The sequence below is a fragment of the Cetorhinus maximus genome, chromosome 11 (assembly GCF_964194155.1).
Source record: "Cetorhinus maximus chromosome 11, sCetMax3.hap1.1, whole genome shotgun sequence".
Taxonomy (NCBI): domain Eukaryota; kingdom Metazoa; phylum Chordata; class Chondrichthyes; order Lamniformes; family Cetorhinidae; genus Cetorhinus; species Cetorhinus maximus.
Window position 1 is genome coordinate 10,756,461 of NC_135889.1, and position 24,935 is coordinate 10,781,395.

At 42.6% G+C, this 24,935-nt stretch overlaps 1 protein-coding gene across 3 annotated transcripts in view; it reads right to left on the reverse strand.

Moving 5' to 3' along the window:
* Positions 1–13,180, reverse strand: part of trak2 (trafficking protein, kinesin binding 2) — a 76,179-nt gene extending 62,999 nt beyond the window's left edge. The window contains exon 1 of one of the 3 annotated variants that reach the window (XM_078551527.1): positions 13,025–13,180. The gene's annotated coding sequence lies outside the window, so the exon portion shown is untranslated. The remainder of the gene's footprint in view (positions 1–13,024) is intronic. The other 2 variants (XM_078551525.1, XM_078551528.1) reach the window with 2 other exon arrangements.
* Between the last annotated feature and the right edge of the window lie 11,755 nt (positions 13,181–24,935).

Genomic DNA, 24,935 nt, shown 5'->3' on the forward strand with positions numbered 1-24,935 from the left:
TGCAAGTTTTAATACATGGATACAAAGGAGGTGGCAGCTGGTCTTGCTGTGCCCATACTCTGTCAGTCAGTCAGATAGAGATTTGGGGAATACCAAAAACAGGTGCCGTAAGCCAAGCAGAAGGACAGTTTACGTGTTATTCACCAAACAGAGTGCTGGTGATGACGGATTCCCTCTTTGAAGAGACAAGGTTTGTGGAGAGTTAAAGGCCAAGGAGTCTGGAAACCCATTTGGTTATGCTCAGAAGATTGAAGTGAAGAGACATTTTAAAAAATAAGCAACTGGAAAATTCATCCTGGTGGAGCAGGGAGAAGAGATCCTGTTGATGCTGGGAGGAGCTTAAGACTTTACGTACAAGACTACAACTTTGCTGAAAGTGTAGTGTGATGTAGAAACGTGGCCTGGGGTTTTCAGTTGTGTTAATGAGGATTACGTTTTCTGTAGTTTAGTGCATTAGTTGACTAAACATTACGTAGTAGGCAACGTTGATTTTAGTTTGTTTGCTATTGTAAAAGTTTTAAAATGTGAAATCTGGTTGTGAGATTCTTTCCATCAGTCTTTGGGAAATTCATATCTTTTAAAAACTATTGGGTTCTACTGGGATCGCAACAGCAGATTTAGTACTTTAACATATTTCACGCCCAAGCATTGTTTAAAATGTACAAACTACAATACATACAACTTAAATGGATGCCTTAATAGTACTACTCACCAATAATGTGATGAATAAGGTTGTTTATTCAAGCATAGGTGCATAACGTTTAGAGTGATGGACGATAGCTTGAGTCTTAATTTGCTCAGTGAATTGGATACTGAAACATAATGGAATTTCTTTTGCACTGCACATTCAGGTGAACAACATTTTATGTTACTTCTCTGCATCTGCTCCTCTCCCACAGCCCCAGATTATCCTTCCATTTAAATTCTTTCAGTCACAGTTTTTAAAATATTGCCAATGATCTGGCTAGGGGAATATTCTGTCTGCTGTCACTGTTCACATGCTGCAGGGACAGTCAAGGATGAAAGTGGCAGCCTTAAACTCCATTCCCTTACAATCATAGAACCGTACAACACAGAACTAAGCCATGCTCAAGTCCAATTCATTTACATATAAGAAACGCCATGATCCCAATGCCAAGTCCTGGAGGAGTCACTCAGCATCCTTCTCCAGGCACTGTTTAATCCCCTCCCCAGCAACTCACTCAGACTGAAATAATCTGTGTGAATCCTTGACATTCTCTTTGATACTGAGCCCAAGTTTTAAACCCCATGTCCCATCACCAACACTGCTGATTTCCAACTGTGCAACACTGCTGCCCCTCTGTCACTGAAAACTTTACGCATTCTTTGTCACATCTAGACTTGATTTTCCAACACTTTCCCAGCCAAAACACAGCAACCAGTATCCTGTACACTAAGTCACATTTGCCCACCAATAACCTATACTGGCCTGTGGGTCCCACAAAATAATAAATCAGGATTACTCATTTTTAATCAAATTTCTTCATGACCTTGCTGCACCCTATCTCCACAAGTCTGTTATCACCTTCCATGGCATCCTTCAGTCCTCTGATTAATTTTTTTTTCCCCCCCAAATACAACTCCCTCTCTAACTCACCAGTGATGAATCTGTTGGTGACACTGGCTCCAATCTCTCCCTAACCTTCTCTGCATGACTTGCCCATCAGTTCCCACTCCTTTCAAGCCTTCTTAAAAACCATAATTTTTGGCCAGGTTTTTCTCCGCTCCGTCATGGCTCGCATTCCTTTCCCTGCCAACTTCCATTTGTGAAGTACCTGTGGAAGTGTGAAATGGTTCATCCTAGTAGGAAGACAATATAAAATGAAGGGTACAATTCTAAAGGAGGTCAGGAGCAGAGGGACCTGGGGGTATTGGGGGTATATGTGCACAAATCATTAAAAGTGGCAGGGCAGGCAGAGAAAGCAGCTAATAAACCTGGGCTTCATGGATAGGGGCATGGAATACAAAAAATGAAGGAAGAAAGATAAACCTGTACAAACACTGGCTTGGCCTCAACAGGAGTACTGCGTCTAGTTCTGGGTACCGCACTTTAGGAAGGATGTGAAGGTATTTGAGAGGGCCCGAAAAAATTCATGGGAATGGTTCCTGGGGTTCCAATTCCTGGAATCTTCCTTTCCCACCACAAACTACTGGACGATTTACAGATTATCTATAGCTAGTGACATTAAACTCTCTGTTATTCTCAGCCAATGTGTTTTAACTCTGGTTGCATTGAGCAATTTGCTTGCCTGTACAGGGCAGCATTGGGATCACTGCATTGCTTGGCTTTTTAAAAATCGTTTCTTTCATGGAATGTGTGTCGCTGGCAAGGTTTACACTACTCCTTTAGCCTCATGAGGTAGCATAGCTGCAACCTCCAAGGGAGTTTCAAGAAATTGATACATTTGTGCATTAACTTGCCATTAAACTGACTGCAGAAAGTTAACCTTGATACTTCATGTAAGCACCAATTTCAAAGAGAAGATTAATTTTCTACATGGCCACAATGGAACAGTTGAAACTTTTGAGTCTCATTTCTACAGGTATTTTTGTAAGAGATTACTAAGGTTATACATTAATTTTTTTCTTACTTTACCTTTGGCTTTCTCTCTTTTAATACAATTTTTCTTTCCTTCTCTCTGAAACTGACTATTTCACCTCGTTTCCTTCTCTATTGTTCCTCCGTTTCTCTCACAATCTTTAAATCTCATTTGTTAAAAATAGACTGCTGCTCCCGTCATTCACCAAGGTCCTAGATACCCCGTTTCGTGCATTCAACAAATGGGGGTGGGGAGGCAAAAGGTATTGAGCTGAAGGGTAATGGAAAATGTCTAAATAATGGGGCATGTTGCAGCAAATTCTGGGCCATCAGCTGCCCAGTCTTCAACAGCAGCACTGGCTGTTTTATGCTGGCCACCAGCAATGCTTTGAATCTAGCAGCAGAGAGGAATGAGAGAGCTTGAGAAGAGTCTCCACACTGCCCAAGGCACTACCAGCACTTTATCACCAGTACAGTGCTGCTGGAGAGCAGGCTTCATGTGGCAGCATTATTACAACAGTGCAGCATCACTCTGCCTGGATGACAGTTCACTCAGCAGCTGAGTGGCAGCTTGAAATAAAAACAAGGAGAAATCTCCTTCAAACTTTCGCACTGATGCCCAGTTACCAAAGTGGAACTTCTACAAATTGTTGGATGGGGTGGGGGGGACTAATGATGGATGGAGTTCATTTTAATTAATGATCAGTTGTGGGAAAAAATGTTTTGATAACAAAGTTTACTGAACAAAGGCTTTCTACAGTGGCTTTTAATATCTCACCATTTGGCAGCCCCCTCCATTCACAAATAAGAACCTTGCCATGCTGTTCTTCCGGACAGAGGCACAATGAAGTGCCAGTGGGTTAGCAAGCTTTCCAGTCCAATTACAGAGGCTAAACCAGGGACACAATCAAATGTTTCATGTTGAAAGCACCTCGAGTAAAATATCCAAACAGTCTGTACTGTGGTTCCAGTTTGTCAGTGGAGGCAGAATCTAACAGAAAGGGGCGTATGCTAAACTAACAAATCCCATTCCACTGGTCTGTACAGAATCCTAATTCTTCAGAACCCAGGATATTTCAATTTAAAAGTAAACTGCTGCTGGCTACACACAACAGAAGTGTTCATTTCCTAAATGTTTAATGTTCTGCACTCTTCCAATGCCAGCTTTTAAAAAGCCAGTGGCTTTGTATAGCATTGCATTGGGTTACTGTTTGATGATGAATCGCAACTGGCTTTATTACACCAGTAAGATGACAAGGGCGGAGGCTGGATATTTTAGCAGCAACTCAATTATACTAACAAAAGATTCATATATGGCATGTTCCACACTCATTAGTAACCAAAGTCATTGGAAATGTTCTTATTTTTAAAGCACTACTTCTGACAAAAGTCATGTGCAAAAATCACACTTCTCTTAACTGTAATATGTTTATTACTAGCCTAATACATGCCCCACCACTGTTACTGAAATGTGAGTACTTTTGTTTACAGAAGTTCCCTCCTTTGGAGCTGAACACAACACATAGGTATATTTTCAGGAAGTGCTTCCCTGATCTTAATGATGTGGTCATTGTGAGAAACCACATGGAGTCCCAGGAACTAAGTGGAGAAAAATACCTTAAAAAAATATTTGCAGCGTAGAGTTTATAATTGGTTGTGCTGACCACTTGCTGCTGATGACAAGGTTCCTGGTGTCTGCCAAGTAAGAATTCAAACCCAAGCTTTCGACTGTCCAGCAACAACTGATGGCTGTCCTTTTTTCTTAGCAGAAGAATGGTCATTGAAGTGGTAACCTGGATCCCGGATGTTGTGCCTAGTGCTGGTTGATTGGTGCTTGTTTCAGACTCAACAATCTTAGCTTTGAGTCCTGCTAATCTCTGCTCAAATTCTGTGGGCTGAGAGATGGCTTAGTTCCTGGGACTCCACGTGGTTTCTCACAATGACCACATCATTAAGATCAGGGAAGCACTTCCTGAAAATGTGGCTCTGCAGGAAAGTATATTTTATAATCAATCAAAATGAACTCCTCTGTGGTTTGATTATGCCCCCAACTGACCAAGAAAAAGACAAAGCAGCTGCTGTTCTGATGAGCAGCTCTGCTCCTTACAGAATTGGTTACAATCTTCCCCAGCAGCATGTTAGTTTAGAACGTACAAATGCTCTTCTGGCTGAGTGTTTCACATCAATCTCTTTTCAGTTTGACTGTCTGACCTTACAACACATAGACAAGGGCAGGAACAGTAGGCATATGGAATTACTGCAATAACAGGGGTGCACACGACTAACATTCGTTTCAAAGTCATTCAGCAAGGTCAAAACCAAGTCGAGGGATTAACAGCAACAATTCTGGGGCTTTGCCTGATACCCTGAAACTGAACTCTGCAGTAATTCCATGCAAATTAACAGTTGCAACACTATTGGAAATTTTAATAGTGTCTGGTGTGGGAAAAGGAATATTTTCAGATTAGAAATAACTTCACTCAAGTACCACTCAATATATCAAATATTCAAAGAAATTACCTGTTAGGTGAAATTAGCACAGAAGGGAGCTGGTGAGATGCTAATACAAAACAGAATCTTTATTAACTGATCCATAGGAGCCTCTAGTTCAACATCACTAGTGTAGAACACGCTTTCTCTTTCCATTGCATTACACAGAATCACATTGCAAAAATAACCATGCAGAATGAAAATGCTTAAGATAAAAATAGATGGACAGGAAGGAATGATTCACGGGCATGGTGATGAACTATTCACATTATAACTGATTGCTGTAAATGTATCTAATCATCCAAAGCACTTCTCAGAGCTCCTCAAATAATGAAGCAGAAAATGAAGCAAATCATCAAATATGATACTCATTTGCAATAAGAACTATCGGCATTCAGGCTTGGGCTGCTAAGGTTCATGCAACACAAGTACAATAAAGAGTCTCACAACCTCCCCTTGACTTTTAACGACATTGTCATTGCCAAATCCCCACCATTAACATTCTGGGAGCCTAAATTGACCAGAAACTGAACTGTACTTCCTGACTTCCTAAAGCCTTTTCACTATCTACAAAGCACAAGTCAAGAGAGTGTGATGGAATACTCTCCACTTCTCTGGATGAATGCAACTCTTGACAACAAAACGAAGCTCAACACCATTCAGGAGAAAGCAGCCCCCTCAACTGGCACCCCATCCACCACCTTAAACATTCACTCCCTCCACCGCCGACGCACAGTGGCAGCAGTGTACACCATCTACAAGATGCACTGCAGCAACTCACCAAGCCTTCTTCGACAGCACTTTCCAAACCCAAGACCTTTACCACCTAGAAGGACAAGGGCAGAGGCGCATGGGAATGCCACCATTTGCAAGTTCCCCTCCAAATCACACACCATCCAGACTTGGAAATATGATCACCATTCATTGCTATTATTACTTGAAGAGGAGCTGCAAAAAGGCAAACTGATTTTTGCCAAAGATGATAAAATTGACAATACTGCTCGGTGACTGAGCACATTTAATTGGAAGATGTGCTACTGCTGGAACTGCCTCCCTAACAGCACTGTGGGTGTGCCTACACTACATGGACTGCAGCAGTCATGAAGGCAGCTCACCACCACCTTAAGGGCAATTAGAGGTGGGCAATAAATGCTGGCCTAGCCAATGTTGTCCATAGCCCATGAATGAATCTTGAAAGAAACTTTACATATCATGACCTCAATTTGAATAATTTGTTCTCCATTTAATACAAGAACAACTCAAATCCTAAAGGGAAATCATAAACAGCGCAACTGAATTGAGGCATGACATAGAATTAGGGAGATGTGTTTTAGCAGAAGAACTCCGTCCAAATATTAGAATATTTTGTTAAATTGGTCAAGAAGAATTTCCTTAGAAAGCACCTTGTGACATGGCAGTTTGAGGTCACAGGTCTGGTGTGTCTCAAATTACCCACCCTCAACTGCTACATTGGTCTCAGTGTCTGTTGCAATGACAACAATCACTTGCATTTATATAGTGCTCTTAATGTAGTAAAACGTCTCAAGACATTTTACAGGAGTGTATTCAGGCCAAATAAATCGACACTGAGCCAAAGGAGGAGATAGTAAAACAAGTAACCAAAAGCTTGTTCAAAGGGCAGGTTTTAAAGGAGCTTCTTAAACAACAGTGGTGAAGAGATGGAGGGGGCTATGAATGGAATTCCAGAGCCCAGGGCCTGGACAGCCGAAGATATGGCTGCCAATGAAGAGGGGAAGGAAATCGGGATGTATGAGCTCCCAGTTTGAGGAATGCAGCCCACTTGGAGGGTCATAGCAGGTTGCAGGGATATAGAGGAGTGAGAGGCCATGGAGAAATTTGAACAAAGAATGAGAATTTTTAATTTGGTGTTAAGTGGGCTGGGTGCCGATGTAGGTTGGTGAGCGAGCTTTGAATGAGTTGAGTTCATCCAAAACTTGGAGCCTAAGTTTATAGGGGCTTGTAGGGTTGGGGTAGAGAGAAAAGAGAAACAAGAGACAGCTAGATAAAAGTAAAATACTGCGGATGCTGGAAATCTGAAACAAAAACAAAAATACCTGGAAAAACTCAGCAGGTCTGACAGCATCTGCGGAGAGGAATACAGTTAATGTTTCGAGTCCCTATGACTCGAAACGTAAACTGTATTCCTCTCTGCAGATGCTATCAGGCCTGCTGAGTTTTTCCAAGAGACAGCTAGAGTTTGAGATTATTATGGAAAATGCACCCAAGGACAGGATTAAGTTGAGCTGCAAAACCCTTTTCAGGTGCTAGCATTGCAAACACAGGGGCACTAGCACTCCCCCCTGTTCTGAATTCAGCAATGTAAAATGCTTCAATACAACATGCCATTCCATGGCCTAACTGCATGGATTGAATTACATATTCCAGCCAGCTGCTCGACGAGTGTGATTCAATTATGCTGCAACTTCCTGCCATTGTCAGTACAGTTCTTCACCAGGAGGATTGTCACAGTCAGGCTCAAAAAAAATCAAAGCCGCAAACTATGAAATAAACTAGTTGTCCTCAATATTAATGCACATCACAAAGCAGAGGGCACTGCCTGGATGAGCAGACAATAATCTGACAAGCTTTACTCACACAGTTCATCAGCGTCACCCCTCAGACAAGCTTTACTCTCACGGTTCATCAGCGTCACCCCTCAGACAAGCTTTACTCTCACGGTTCATCAGCGTCACCCCTCAGACAAGCTTTACTCACACAGTTCATCAGCGTCACCCCTCAGACAAGCTTTACTCTCACGGTTCATCAGCGTCACCCCTCAGACAAGCTTTACTCTCACGGTTCATCAGCGTCACCCCTCAGACAAGCTTTACTCTCACGGTTCATCAGCGTCACCCCTCAGACAAGCTTTACTCATACAGTTCATCAGCGTCACCCCTCAGACAAGCTTTACTCTCACGGTTCATCAGCATCACCCCTCAGACAAGCTTTACTCTCACAGTTCATCAGCATCACTCCTCTGACAAGCTTTACTCACACAGTTCATCAGCGTCACTCCTCTGACAAGCTTTACTCTCACGGTTCATCAGCGTCACCCCTCAGACAAGCTTTACTCTCACGGTTCATCAGCGTCACCCCTCAGACAAGCTTTACTCATACAGTTCATCAGCGTCACCCCTCAGACAAGCTTTACTCTCACGGTTCATCAGCATCACCCCTCAGACAAGCTTTACTCTCACAGTTCATCAGCATCACTCCTCTGACAAGCTTTACTCACACAGTTCATCAGCGTCACTCCTCTGACAAGCTTTACTCTCACGGTTCATCAGCGTCACCCCTCAGACAAGCTTTACTCTCACGGTTCATCAGCGTCACCCTTCAGACAAGCTTTACTCATACAGTTCATCAGTGTTCCCCCTCAATAAGCAACTGACTGGCTTGCAACATGCAGCATTATCCCGAATGCATAATATTGAAAATGTTTCCATTTACCTGGTATTAAAATGACCTGATAAAATATGGAACACATTATAGCTATTGCGGATATATTTTATATCATTTAAGAGCTACTCCCAAGAAAGTAAACACAGCCCAGGTAATCAACGAAGTCGGTGTTCAGTACAACATTTCACACGATGGGGACACAAACATAACTCATCTGTACTCGCCACACAGGAATTTACCAACACACCAAGCTAAACATCTCATTTCCAATAGGCAACATCCTCGCTGAATGCATTCCGGAGGTTTCATCACATAATGTCTCCACCTTCCACTCCCCCTCCCCAACACTCCCATCCTCATGGCACACTGTCTTCCCTTGCCAGAATGGAAAGCAACAGCCCGGTTCTGGCTCAATTGGATGATTATTGACTGTCAAACAGCCTTTTAATCCCCAACTCTTATAACTAATAAAAAAATATTCCTATATGCCTGGGTTGTTGGCAGCAGTGTCATGGAGATTAATCTTCAGTTGTCACAGAATGACAACCCAAATAACCCTATTATGACCCGAGAGTTTAAAAACCAGAATAATCATCTTCAAATTTACAAGGTTTATGGATTTAATTTACACATATAAATTAAGGCACATAATACTTAAGAGGCAAGCTTGGACTGAACATGCACAAGATGGGTAAACTGAAACTCACAACAGTGCAGAACAAGCCATATTTATAATGAAGTGTTTTGTCTACAAGGCTTTCAAGCATCAACACTGCTTAGAGAGTTACCTTTGGCACACTGTGTACTGCACATACTCTATCAAACCTATCTTTATTTGAACAAGACTACCCATTAACTGCACAGAAAGAAAAAAAAGACTTGTATTCATACAGAACCTTCCATGACCTCAGGATATCCCAAAGTGCTTTTGTGAAGTGAAGTAATTGCTGTAAGGAAACACAGTGAAGTCACACAAACAGCATGCTCTAATTATCAGGCAATCTGTTTTTAGATATTAGTTGAGGGGTAAATGCTGACCAGAACACCGGGGAGATTTCTTTTTAAAAATGTTATGGATCTTTATGTACATGTGAAGGGGCAGATGGAGTCTCAATTTAATATTACATTAAAAACACAAATATGCCAAGCCTGCTTTTGGGCTTGTGAAGTGTGCAGGAGTGTCACATGTGTCACAGTGGAAATATAATTCATTTCCTTTCCCTACCTCCCACGGCTAAATCTACATAGCACGATTGCGACTCAAAAAAATGCCACACTGCCTATTACTGCTCGCAGCTGCACAGTGCAATTAAAGCAAAATAAAATCTACACAGTCCAAATCCCCTTCACTAACTGCTGTGTGCCTGGGCATGTTTCAACCAGTGCCCTGGCTTCTGGCAGGAAGTCAAAGGCAATCACAGTCTCCTGAGACAAGCAGCTGAAGCTCTGGATGAAAAATAACGTGACTTTATACAGTGCCTTTCAAAACCTCAGAACGGTCCAAAGCACTTTACGGGTGAAGAAATACTTTTGAGGTATAGTCACCATTGTAATGTAGGAAACCCAATGGTGTCAGTAGGAAATAAATCAAACTAACAAATTTGTTTTAAAAAACCCACAACCAGTAGTCAGAATTTCAGAATCTTGTACTGTAGCAATCGAAGCACAGAAATCACCGACTACCAAACTCCCACGTTGTTGCTTACAGTTGGAGGATATGGTTTAAGAACACAAGGCATGCAAGGTCCAGCAGCCTTTACTTCCAATTCCGCAACTCTGTCCCCACCACAATAGGATATCCAGCCCTTTAGTGTCAGCCCATGGCTCAGCAGCTGGTACTCTCGCCTGAGTCAGGAGGTTGTGCCTTCAAGCCTCACTTTACAGGCTTAAGTATGCAATCTAGGCTAATGCTCCAGTTCTGAGGGAGTGCTACACTTGCTAGAGGAGCTGCCTTTTGGATTAGACATTAAAACGGGGCCATGTCTGCCCTCTCAGACAGGTGTAAAAGATTCTCATAGCACTATTTCAAAGAACAAAGAACAGGAAAGTTAGCCCATTGTCTTGACTAATTTCTATCCTCAATCAACATCAAACAAAAAAGCTTGCTCATGGTGGGCCCTCATGCCCAAATTACTGCTGCATTTTCTACATTACAACAATGATTACACTTCAAAAAAGATTGGCTGTAAAGCACTTTGGGAAAACCTGAGGTCATGAAGAGCACTATATGAATGCACATCTTTTTATCTTACTTCTATTTAAAAGATTCTTCAAAGATCAGAGAGAGAAAACAGAGTCTATCGACGCTTTTTTTCCTGCTCTCATCCCACCCATCCCAATTGGATGCAGCTGTCCCTCTATGCCTCCACTCACCCCATTCCCTGTATCCAAATAGGTTCTTTCCCCCTCTCACACACATGCGCTCTTTACCTTCCCTCCTCCATTTCCGGTTTCTCTTCCTCAGTATCCAAACAAATTCAATTTAAGAACTTTAAAGTAGAACAGTCAGAATAATTGTATCTGGCAATCCTTTTCTAATGGAACTTGACAGAGGAAAAAGATGCTCCATAATCTGACTGCGATACAATAAAGCCCGAACACAACCAGTTAGAAAGTTGAAAAACGCAGACAAGTAACCAATGAGTAAGAAATGGTCAACACAAAATTTCTTCAGTAGCTTCTGAGTGGTGGCCCACATCAAAGCTTTGAATTTCAGAGATTTAAATTTATTGAGAGGTTGAAGTAATTTGAAGCCCAGTGTACCGCAGATACATTCCCAAGTCTACCTTTACTGCAACAGGACTGTCCAGTAACTACTTAGAAACTTAAATATATCAATACTGTTTTTATGGCAGGAGCAGGGTGGCGGGGGGGAGAACAGGGTGTCACAACCACACTGCCAACTCATCATCTCATGTTGCCTTTTCTCCAACAACCCCCAACTCCCCTCTCTTCCCCCTGTGGTGAAAACTGCATAACAGATTCTGACCACTATTTTTGATTTTGATGTGCTTTGCACACAAAAGCCCTGGACTTCAGTGAGTTTCTTATATTGAAAATCCCACATTGTAACAAGTCTGCAAGCTTGTTCGACAGATGTGTACCAAATGGCCGCACATATTCCAAGGGGAGACAAATCTTGAGCTGAGAAACTGACAATACAGCAATGACACTTTGGCAACTTCATTCAGGGAAGAAACAAATAATACTTCTATTTTTTAATATTCTGAACAGTCACAAGTATCTCAGCAACATAGATCGGCTAATAAATTCTGAAGAGCACAAATGTCCTGTCTTTTCGCTTTTAAAAAGTGGATATTAAAATCCTCCTGAACATCCAAGAAGAGACAGTTTATTCAGGAAGCGCAGGATAGCACAAGATTTGAACAGACATTAAGGTCCATCTGATCAGTCACCAAGCGTTTCCATCTCATGCCACCCAACAACTCACTGCCAGAAAAAAACTATCCAATTCTCTCTTGGATTTCGCAAAACTGCCTTACTCTTCAAACAGTAGCAATGACTAGCAGTTTTAGAACAAGCCAAATCAGTCAAGTATCAATGAATGCTAAAACATCAAGATTGCAGAACTCATAGCTACATGGTATCTTTTAACATAACAAAATGTCCCAAGGCACTTCGCCAGGCTATTATAAAATGAAGTATGACACCGAGCCACGTAAGGAGATATTAGGTCAGATGGCCAAAAGTTTGGTCAAAGTGTGCCTTAAAGGAAGAATGCAAGCTTAGAAAGACTGAGAAGTGTTGGGAGGGAATTCCAGAGGTTAGGACCAAGGCAACTGAAGGCACAGCCACCAATGGTAGAGCAATTAAAATGGAGGATGCTCAAGAGGTCAGAATTAGAGGAGCGTAAATGTCAGGGAGGGTTGTGGGGCTGAAGGATATTAAAGAAAGGGAGGGGAGAGGCCACAGAGGTATTTACACAGTTGGGATGGTGAGCATGGTCTTCTACAAGTTTTCACAAACATGTCCTTTGGTCATTATGAGACCGTGGCTGCTCTCCCACATTCTACTCTGTGTCCCATGACTTAACTCGTACCAAGTCCTGTTTCCCTACGTCCTCCCAGACCTATATTAGTTCCAGGTCAAGCAAAGCCTCGATTCTTGAAATTTTCACCCTTGTTTTCAAATCCCTATGTGGCTCCAGGACACGGGTAGCAGAGTTTTGAATGAGCCCTAGTTGACGGAGGACGAATGTGGGAGAGCAGCCAGGGTCTAAATAGCACACATTAGTAAAAACATGTAGAAGACATTGCTCACCAGCCCAAATGTATAAATCTACAGCATTAATACCATGAGCAATAGTGATCATAAATTTAAAGTGGAACAAAATGAAGCAGAGGGAGGTGGTTGAAAGTGATGAAGAGAAGGGTGATCACAAGAACTGAAGATTAATATGCGGGTAACAATAAAAGATTGAGATAGAGGGAAGGGGCAAAGCGGTTAAAAGGACTCCTCCTCCTCCTCCCTCCCCCGCTTCAACTCTCAACCCCGGCGGCGGCCGCCGCATCCACCGTCAAACGAACTTACCGACCGGCAACTCCCAAACGGAGCAGAGCAAGGCCTGGCCGGTCCCAACTAACACAACCACTGCTCCGCCAGCAGCTCAGCTCTGCCCCGCTGCCGCCCGGGCCCTGAACAGATCTTAACAACCAGCCGCCTTCCCCTTACATATCGTCATCAACCACAGACCGTCCGTCTCATCCTCTCCTACTCAATGCCTTGAACGTCATCATTTGGCGACCTGGCAAACCAGCTGGACCATTGGAGGACTGCGCGCGCCCCCTCATGGTCTCGGGTTGCCGTGACGGAGGGACTGTGTCTTTTATTTTAATTCATTCCTGGGCATTTGTTGCCATCAGGGTGAGGAACCACCTTCTTGAACCATTGCTGCCCCTGTGGGTTTTAGTTACACCCAGAGTGCTGTTGGGTAGGGAGTTTCAGGATTTTTAGTTGGCAACAATGAAGCTCAAGAAACCAATTTCTATGTTCACGTCAGAATGGTGTGTAAGGGAGGGGCACTTGCCGACCGTGGCGTTTCCATGCCAACTTTCTTCTAGGCAGTAGGGGTTGCAGGTTTGGAAGGTGCTGCAGAAGAAGCCTTGGTGAGTTGTTGCATGTCCAGGGGAAATGGTTGGATTTTCTCTTGTTGGAAATTATCATTGCCTGGCACTTGTGTGGTATGAAAGATATTTGTCACTTATGAGTGCAAAGTTGAACAATGTCCAGGTCCTGCTGCATATGGATACAGACTGCTTCATTTGCTGAGGAGTTGCAAATGAAATTAAACCTTGTGCGTTGTGTTCAGGGAAAAGACTTCAGTCCCTCAGTCACAGGACAAATCAGTTCCTGAACTTGTTTTTGCCCTTCTGTATGAGAACCTTTAACAGGAGTTAGGTGTTTGGAAGAGGATATGCACTCTGTGTGGGACCCATTGACTGATTATTTTAATGCATTGGAATAGTTTTTTAATACATATTTAAGTAAATTTAAATCGTTGTGATGGGGTAACTTTTTTTTTTGTTGGTATTCATTTGAATGTAATTTTTTAACAAATGAGCAATGCTACCTGAAATGAATTTTGGTGTTATGGACAGGAGGGGGATTAATTTAAAAACACTAATTTCTCCTCTCACTACGCATTCATAAACAGAAAGGTGCTTTGATTTGTTTCCTTCTTTATAAGTGGTGGCGTATTTCCCAACGCCTCGGTTTATGTGTGATGCAATTTTCTATGAATAACCCCACAGCAAACTCAAGATAGGATGAACTCAAAGGGTTAGTTTATTTGCACATGCTCAAAATGCAAAAGGATGGTAGCAATGTTGTCCCCACACTCAGCCAGTAAAGAGAGGGTTTGAGAAAAGAAGATGATTTTATAGTACAGTGACCACAGAAAAAAATAAATGTTGGTTCACATGAGTTCCAGAATCCAGAATCAAAGTCCGATGAAGTATTAAGATAAAAGCAAAATACTGTGGATGCTGGTAATTTGAAATAAAAAACAGAAAACGCTGGTAAAATTCAGCAGGTCCGGCAGCATCTGTGGAGAGAGAAACAGAGTTAACATTTCAAGTCTATATGAGTTTTCTTTAGAGCTAAAGAGAAGTAGAAATGTGATGTCATGGATTTTATACTGTTTAGGAGGGGGGTGGCGGGGTGGAGCAGGTGGAACAAGATAGAAGGTCAGGGATAGGTGACAGCTACAAAGAGATTGACAAAGATGTCATGGACACAAGACAAAGGGAGTGTTAATGGTAGTGGGAAAGAGTAATGGAGGTTCTGATAGTCTTTGACAAAGGATGTGTATCCATCGCCTGGATTCCAATGACAGTTAAATGTCTCAGCTATTAGAAATTGAAAGGAACGTTATGAGGCCTTTGTCTTTGCAAACAATCCATCTCCTGTTGTCCAGCCTGGATTATTAAATGCAGATGGCCTTTGTATAGTTCTCTTTGAATTTGGGCTATGCAGTCCACAAGTGGTTGTTAGTCGCTCCTCAGTGACAACGAGGTGCGAGTTTTCCTGAAACTGCCAAGTGGCTTCTTTTATTCGGGGGTCACTGACAGACATGGGTTCAGCCATTTTAAAGGTCTTTGTTCGGTTTTAACATTTTAGAAATAGCATTTTATTTTTAAAAAATTACAGTGTGAGGTCACATCTATATGAATAATAAAGTGAAATTGAATTGAATTTAAATTCCACCACTGTAGGATTTTAACCCATGTACCCAGATCATTAGTCTGGGCCTCCAGGTTACTAGCCCAATGCCGTTATGACTACACCAACAGCACCACAAATTGGCAGATAATCTAAAATGTGGGGAAGTGTGAGGTTATTCACTTTGACAGTAAAAATAGAAAAGCAGAATATGCATATTACAGCTGTTTCAACTCAACTTTCCAGATGCTTTCCATCCTTATCTCCCAACATATAACTATAGGATTTTACCCTTGTTACACCGCTTCTAACTGCATTACTCAATTATGCCCATTATTCAATAGGTGTTATAACCTTATATGCACTTTCAGTATCTGGTCCTCTTAACATGTCCTAAGGCCTGATTATGTTCCCGACATTGCACAAAAGGCATCAGTATTTGGATTAGCCAAGCTTAAAAAGAGAACTTAGTCTCTTATAGTCATTTGGCAGCACAGAACCTGAGGAATTAATCAGGGCAATGCCTTGACTAATCAGGGTCAAGCTGCCTAGTTTCAATTTCAAAGCAGTCCATGTCCAATTGCAGCAAGACCTGGATAATATCCAGACTTGGGCTGACAAGTGGAAAGGAACATTCGCACCATACAAATGCAAGTCAATGACCATCTCCAACAAGAGAGAATCTAACCATCGCCCCTTGATGTTTAATGGCATTACCATCACTGAATTCCCCCACTCTCAACATCCTGGGGGCTACCATTGACCAGAAACTGAACTGGACTAGCCATATAAATACTGTGGCTACAAGAGCAAGTCAGAGGCTAGGAATCCTGTGACAAGTAGCTCATCTCCTGACTCCCCAAGCCTCTCCACCATCTACAAGGCACAAGTCAGGTGTGTGATGGAATACTCCCCACTTGCCTGGATGAGTGCAGCTCCCAAACACTCAAGAAGCTTGACACCATCCAGGACAAAGCAGTCCACTTGATTGGCACCCTATCCACAAACATTCACTCCCTCCACCACCGACACACAGTAGCAGCACGGTGTACATCTACAAGATACACTGCAGGAATTCACCAAGGCTCCTTAGACAGCATCTTTCAAACCCACGACCACTACCATCTAGAAGGACAAGGGCTGCAGATAGATGGGAACACCACCATCTGGAAGTTCCCCTCCAAGTTACTAACTATCTTGACTTGGAAATATATTGCCGTTCCTTCACTGTTGCTGGGTGAAAGTCCTGGAACTCCCTCACTAACAGCACTGTGGGTGTACCCACAACACATTGTCTGTAGCGGTTCAAGAAGGCAGCTCACCACCACCTTCTCAAGGGCAACGAGTGATGGGCAATAAATGCTGGCTCTTCCAGTGAAGTCCATATCCCATGAATGAATATATTTAAAAAAAAAATATGGGCAACAGTTACAAAACTGCAGCCTTTGTCTGTAATGTTGCAAAATTCACATTCCTAAAAAGGCATGCTCTAGTCATCATATTAAGGCCTCAAAATATCAAACAAACAAGGATTACGAGAGTCAGAGTTCTTGGACTGCCTCTCAACATAAGAACTAAAATATTAAACATAAGAATTTAAATGAATTCCGTTATTGTTTCTAAATCTTAATCTTGAACACTTTTAACAATCAAACCTCAAACATTTAAGTTAAGAAGGCTATAAGAGATTTATCTAAGATTCAGATAAATGACTTATAGTTAGGACGTGATGAGGGGGAGCGGGGTGGTGTGTGAACTGTTAATTCATTTTGGAACAGGAACTAAGATGTGCCCAATGACCTCTGTCATTGAGTCATTGCAGCAAAGAAAGAGACCATTCAGCCTATCAAGTACATGCCGGCTTTCTGTAGAACAACAGTCACTCCCATTCCCCCACCGTGTCCCCGTAGTCCTGCAAGTTTATTCCTACTATTTGTCAGTCAAATTTCCTTTTGAAATCATTGATCATCTCTGCTTCTACTAGTCTTACAGGTTGTGAGCTCCAGGTCATTAGACTTACTGCACAAAAAAGTTGTTCTGCACATCTCACCTATATTTCTTGACTGAAACCTTAAACCTGTTCTCAACAAGGGCAAAATGTAAAGATTTAAAATGGAGGGGTCCACTCCCCACATTTAAAATGGAGAGGGATCACTTCCCCACCTTTAAAATGGAGAGAGGTTCCTTCCCATCTTTAAAATGTAACAAGGTCAACAAGAGGTAGAACAGTTTCAGGGAATGAAGTAGCGTAAGTAGAAAGGGTATCAGTGGGAGATCAGCATTTTAATGATACAGGTAGTGATCATCATTTAGATTTAGAGTAGTTATAAAAAAGATCAAGATTGTAGTATAAAGGGTTAACAGACGGGTTATGCTAATATATGATATAGATGATGATGTACTATGTGTTAGATTCAGGAGAAAGAGATTGGAATCATGCCTACTTTGTAACTTGTTTAGATGTAGTACTAATAAACAAGCGTTAAGCAGAAATTGGAGTATGTCTACAGTCTGTCTAAGAATCAAGTCCCACGCCTAGAGCCCAAGGCAGAAGGACCCACCATAGAACATAGTAGCGGACGTGAATCATCATTTATCATACATCAATGTATAAAACACATTGGTCTTATCGGAGGAACCACAGAGCGAAGAAAACTTTGAAAGCAACTTGTAAAAAAAATTCAGTGGATGAAGGAGGCACACTGGAGAGAGGTAACGATGATCGTACCTGGTGAGCAATCCCTGCCCTTGACCCATCCGTTTGACTGTCTAGAGGCCAGCAATGGGAGTTTTACCAGGATGCTGCCTAGGCTGGAGGGTCTGAGCTATGAGGAAAGATTGGATAGGCTGGGGTTGTTTTCCTTGGAGCAGTGAAGTTTCAGAGGGGACCTGATAGAGGTGTATAAGATTATGAGGGGCATAGATAGGGTGGATAGGAAGTTACTTTTTCCATTAGTAGAGGGATCAATAACCAGGGGGCATAGATTTAAGGTAGAAGGTAGAAGGCTAAGAGGGGAGTTGAGCAGAAACTTTTTCACCCAGATGGTGTTGGGAGTCTGGAACTCACTGCCTAAAAGGATGGTTGAGTCAGAAACTCTTGTAACATTTAAGAAGTATTCAGATATTCATTTGCATTGCCATAGCCTCCAGGGCTATGGGCCAAGTGCTGGAAAATGGGATTAGTATAGTCAGATCTTTGTTGATCGGCGCGGATACGATGGGCCGAATGGCCTCCTTCTGTGCTGTAAATATCTATGAGTCTAGTTATGGAAACGCAGCATCAGGTCTTCATGAAAAAGAGCCAAAGCTTCAAGTTAGTTCCTTTCTTTATGAAGTTGGTCCAGGTAGTAGACAACGTTCTCTTAAGGCAGGTGTCCACCGTGGAATTTGAGTCCATTCTTAAAGACTTTGATATCTTTCTTAATCCACATGGAGCCCTGTTATTGAACAGGCAGTTCAGTGCGTGATGCGCCCCAACTCCAAACGTCAAATTGGGCTATAATTCGGGATGGCTCTGAGGCTTCACATGACCCCATGGGTTGAATAGCCTTACGGGCTGTGGCCCCGCCAATAAGAAAGCCCATAAAACCATGCAAAAGGGCAGGAAACTCTGCATCGGCAGCCATGTTGAGATTCTCGCATTGTAGCATGAAAACCCAACATAAATGCCAAGTCTGCCCAGCAGTGGGCACAGATTGCTTCCAGTGTGGCAAAACTGGACATTTCAAGCATTTCTGCAAATCCAGTCATTTTAACTGAAGTTGAAGACCAGAAAGTATTGATGAAACACATTCCTTCCAAGAAAGGGAAAGTCAAAAAAAAAATGACAGAGTTTCTAGGGGAAGTAGATAGTCTTAATCCAGACTACTGCTCAGTTACAGCCCAAGTTCAAGGCTTTGATAGTACTTTTAAAATCGGTACTGGCGCTCCTGTTGACATATTAGCTGATGACCTCAAATGGCTTCAGCCAATGACCCTTTATCCATCAGACATCAAGTTACGAGGTCTAGGAGGCATAGACCTTCCAAGCAGAGGCAGGATTATTGTTCATCTTAGGTACAAGGGGCGATTGATCATCAATTCTCTATGTTCTTCACAATCAATGTACATCCCCAATAAGTGGCGATGTTGGCATTGTCCTAGGAATCTTAGAAAAACCAGATGATCATCATTTGAATGACTCACTGCCTTTCATGCAACACTCTTCAACCTTAATTTAATAGCAGTAGGAATTCAGCCTTCAGGAGCTGAGGAAGTTTATATGCTCAGCAGTAAGTTCCTTTCCTTCACAGAAACACCATCCGCTAGACCCAGGGCAGACATGGAAGTTATGAATCTCTCAGTTCTTCATGAATTAAGGCCAGAGGTGGTGGATTACAAAAGGCACTGCAGCAGATGGTGACCATACCCATGAAGACCTACTGGACCTGAATTGGCTCTGCCTAGAGAGTGATGAGGAAGAATCCCTTGCAGCACTGAGTCCTAGAGAATGATTCATCTTTCCTGTTAATGGATGCACCTAATGAAGTCTCTATCGCCTTTTTAGAAGAATCAGCTGTGCTTTTAGTCGCTGAGCAGCATTCAGGTCTTAATTCCACTGAATGTACTAATGCATTACCTTCTGTTGTTCATGAAGAGCCTTCCATAGAGAATGCTTTGCCTGTCCAGGTTAGAGTCCACAGAGGATCACACTGTTAGAAGGCTGGTACCTTCCAAGGGTGAAAGTCAACTGACACCCATACTACAGCCCAGTGGAAAATCTTCTTCCCTTCAGAGCTGGATGTCAGCACAGAAGCTGTGGCAGAATCTTTAGCACTTCTGAAGTTGCAGAATCCTGTACAGCAAGCTTGTCCCCGAGTTGATTGTCTACAGGAAATTTGTCTCATTACAGAAGAAGCAAGACAGCTGCCTTGCTTGTCTCCATATTTTCAGCAATTCTTCTCATTGCCCATAGTGGAGGAGCCTCATAAAGAGAGAAATGTGGCTCTCTTACCACAGTCTACAGAAAGCAGGTGGTCCTCCAGAAATATCATTGGGAAATCATCTCTTCTTGACAGTTTTGCAAGAAGTTGGTCGTATTTTCCATTGTCGTTTAAGTTCATTGAAATCTCAGATCTTCAATGCCTTTTCAGTCTTTGATACAGCAGTGGATGATTATATAGCTGTGACAGTCTTTCCCGGAGTTGAAGATCATTCCTCTTCTGAAGCTTCTTCCCAGAGTCATTCAAGGGCACAAGAAGTTCCTCAGGTTGTCCTGAGTTCTTCTCTTCTAGTCCCAGAGGTTTCAAAGGTCAATTCTCTCCCGTTTTCTCTTTTGGATCTGCCTTATAATGAAAAGCCTTCATTGTCATTGCAGTTCTGTCATCCTGCAATCGACACTCTGTTTGCCAGCAATGCTGACAGCAGTGATGCTAAAGTGCAGTCCCATTCTGTAGATGGTGCTGTCCTACCTGATGCACAAGAAACCCCTCATGTCTCCCAGCTCTCTTCCCTAAGTGCAGAGAATACTGCGGGAGATTGAATTCCCCAGGACTGTGACTTGGGGAGGACTAGGAGTTGGAGTTGGGTAGAAGCTGTAGCTTTAAAAAAGGGAGTTCCAGAAGTGTAATGTAAATAGTTAAAGACATAGGGCAGAATTTTCTATTCTGGAGACTTAATCTGGTGGCAGGCGGGCATGTTGGCATGATTCCCACTGGGCAGCGGGGTGGATGAACGTGTGCGATCTTTTGCTTTTCGGCTCATTAATTATGCATCCACAAGGAGCTTTGCAAATCTCGTGGCGGGTCGGGCAGGAAGTTATCTGCCCTGTCATTAGCTCACGGGGTCGAAGGTTCTGGCACCATATTTAAACAGTACCAGGACGGATATTTGCCCATTTCAAGCCAGGAGCTCCACATTATTCCTACAGAGTCCTTGTGTCCAAAACTCGTACTGGAGAAGCTGGCAAATGTGAGCAACCACATCCCGGGACATTCGAGGGTGCCTCTGGCATCACCTTGCGCTCACCTTTAGATAAGAGCATCGCCTGTGATACACCCATGGTTGGACCAATGCTCGCCATTGCAGTGGTCCATGTTTGCCAGCCTCTTGACCTTTTAGAAGTCCTGCTGCCTCTTGCTACTCAGGCCCTTGATCCTCCTGGCCCTGAACCAAACTGCAATAGGCCCTCCTTCTCATCTGGATGAAAGCCATTACCAAGGCAGGATTGCCTGCCTGTATCATCGACGCCTCAGTGGATGTGTGAACAAATTGAAGTGATACATTAAGTGCACACATCCTTTACAGTTTTCCCTGCATCTGAAAGCCAGCAGGCAAGTGCTAAGCCCTTCACCTGGCCTCCATCTAGACATCCCCACCTATCACATTATCACAGTATCTTTACAGTGCAGAAGGAGGCAATTCGGCCCATCGAGTCTGCACTGGCTCTCTGAAAGAGCATTCCACCTAGCCCCACTCCCCTGCCTTATCCCCATAACCTTACACATTCTCTCCTTACAGATAGCAATCCAATTCCCTTTTGAATACCTCGATTGAACTTGCCTCCACCCTCCTTTCTGGAAGTTTGTTCCAGACTCCAACCACCATCTGGGTGAAAACATTTTCCTCACATCACATTTACTCCTTTTGCCTTCCAGGTAAAGGACATCTTGGAGGACCAGGTGGGTGTTCCTCCCATTCATGTATGAATGCGTATGGAGACATTGCTCTTTGACCAGGGTAATGCGACCCATGGGCAAGAAGCCTCAAACAGACACTTTTTTGCTTGCCTCTACTCCCCTGGAAACTCTATAGAAAGACCATTGGCAGCATACAAAGACTAACCACATTTTTTTCGTTCTTTCTCAGGATGTGGGCATTGCTGGCTAGGCCAGCATTTATTGCCCATCTCTAAATGCCCTTAAGAAGGTGATGGTGAGCTGCCTTCTTGAACCGCTGCAGTCCATGTGTTGTAAGTCCACCCACAGTGCTGTTAGGGAGGGTGTTGCAGGATTTTGACCCAGCGACTGAAGAAACAGCGATATATTTCCAAGTCAGGATGGTGTGTGGCCTGGATGGGAACTTGCATGATCCCTTGTCAGCCATGACCATTCTCCCCAGAGGGATTATCCACATCTGAATTTATAAATGAATAAAGCATCAAACTGCAATCTTTATTCCAGACTGGTTTTTTTTTGCTGATTAGCACATACATGTTGAAACTGAGCCTTAGTACCACATTGTGCTGCTTAATGCACCACTCAGCCATTGATGATCAATAAATATTTAGTTTAATTTCAATTGTATATTTTATATCTTTGATCTATGAATAGATTACACTCATTTCTATGTGTGTAACAGGTTTTATTGACAGTGCTTTAAAATGTTTACTCCATGCTTTAGCTCTTTCTCCAGCTTTGTTTACTCTGAGTCCACACCCAGGCTTAACCAATCAAGCACAGTGAGCATCAATAATAAACAGACTCACATAGTCAAACACAGAACAATTGAACGTTAGATGACTGGAAAATTACAGGCCATTTGCCAAGATGACAAACTGCGAGTGCCACTTTCCTCTTGGGAGTGATGGATTGTGAAATGTCCCACATCAGCATTGATGACAGGTAGAGTACTTACTGAGCCCAGTGAACATTGGAACTAAATTAACGGGAAGAACAGAACTGCTGAAGCTCCCAAGAAATAAAAACTTGCACTTGTATCACACTTTTCCCAACCTCAGGATGTCCCAAGGCACTTTACAGCCAATGAAGTACATCTGTTAATTGTAGTCACACTTGTATTGTAGGAAGTGTGGCAGCAAAATTTGTTCACGGTGAGATCCCACAAATAGATAATCTGTTTTTTGGTGTTGATGGAGGGACAAATATTGGTCAGCAGACAAGGCAGAACTCCCAGCTGTTCTTTGAAATAGTGCCATGGATCTTTTTATTACACCTAAGAGGGGATACAGTTTAATGTCTCATCCAATAGATGGCACATCTAACAATGTAGCCATCCATTAAATTTAACAACTCTAAACTAGTGAGTTAGTCCTTGACCATCAGTGTTGCTTTTGTTGTTGTGTGGGTAATATATGTCACTGACTGCAGCGTTGTATAATAGTGCTTACTGTAGCTCTGATGCAGGCAGGTGGTGAATAGGAGGCTACTGGTACAAGTCCTAATCTGATCTGTGCCAGCAAGCTGTACTAGGCAGTGACTGCAACAGCCTTCTGAAAGGGAGAGGGAAAACCCAGACTGAGAAGCTGTTGTTTTTACATTGCCAGAGTCTACCTCCTGGCAGTTGGCCACAAAGACATCAGGATGCTCAATGACAATGAAAAGAAAAAGTCTGAGAGTGCACACTTTGTATTCAAAGATAAACACCTTCACAAAAACTTAGCTATTTCATCAAGTCCAGTCACATTCGTGTTACACAGCATTCCCATCATTGACCATTTGTTATTGCCGAAGAATATATATACACTTGTGTAACTTTTTACCAATACAGAGTGGCTAATACAAGAATTATTGTTAGGGTAAAGTGTAGCAATATGACTAAGCTTAGCTTGCCTAAGAAGGCGATGTGCGCTTCTGCATGTAGCCTTCTGAAGCTCCTAAACTCAAACTAAAACAACTTGATAAAATTGGAAAGCACAAATTCCTTAGTTCAAATAGCTTACTTCATCAATCATGCAGGAAGGTATTTTGTTTGAAAGAGAGTTGACTACTGCTGTAAACGATTATAATTTTAGACAATGGAATGAGATTTGATAAGGGAAAGATTCCTTTGGGTGGGTGGGTGTGTGTGTGTTCAGAAAGCTGTTCAATAACATAAAGAAAATAGAAAAAGAAGACTTGCTTTTATCTAGAACCTGTCATGACTTCAGGATGTCTCAAAGTGCTTTACAGTCAGTGAAGTACTTTTGACGTGTAGTTACTGCTGTAATTTAGGAATAAAGTCAAACTCAATGATCTAAATGTCACAAGCTAAAACTTAATAACTTAAGCGATTAGGAAAAGTCACAGAGTGATCATTTGTGATCACTATGATCATAAGCAATGAATGTCTATAAAGGGAGAGAGCTCTTGCTTTCTGTCACTTGGGGAGAACAGGAGAAGAATCCAAACTTAGCCAAGTGTCCCAAGTGTAAGTATGCAGTCAAGTACTTATTTATTGCCTGTGTCAGAATTGGTCTGATAGACTTGTTAAACTGTCTGTTAATGTAATGTTTAATTAAGTTCACATGGACTTTTGATTAATTACATAATATATTGAACTGTTGTCTCAGGAGTTAATTAGAACCAGAACTTGACATCCTGGGGGTTACCATTGACCAGAAACTGAACTGGACTAGCCAGATAAATACTGTGGCTACAAGAGCAGGTCAGAGGCTAGGAATCTTGCGGCAAGTAACTCACCTCCTGACTCCCCAAAGCCTGTCCACCATCTACAAGGCACAAGTCTGGAGTGTGATGGAATACTCTCCACTTGCCTGGATGAGTGCAGCTTCAACAACACTCAAGAAGCTCCACACCATCCAGGACAGAGCAGCATGCTTGATTGGTACCCCTTCTACAAACATTCACTCTCTCCACCACTGACTAACAGTGGCAGCAGTGTGTACCATCTATAAGATGCACTGCAGAGACACAACAAGGCTCCTTAGACAGCACCTTCCAAACCCACAACCGCTACCATCTAGAAGGACAAGGGCAGCAGATACATGGGAACACACCACCTGCAAGTTCCCCTCCAAGCCACGCATCATCCTGACTTGCAAATATGTCGCCATTCCTTCACT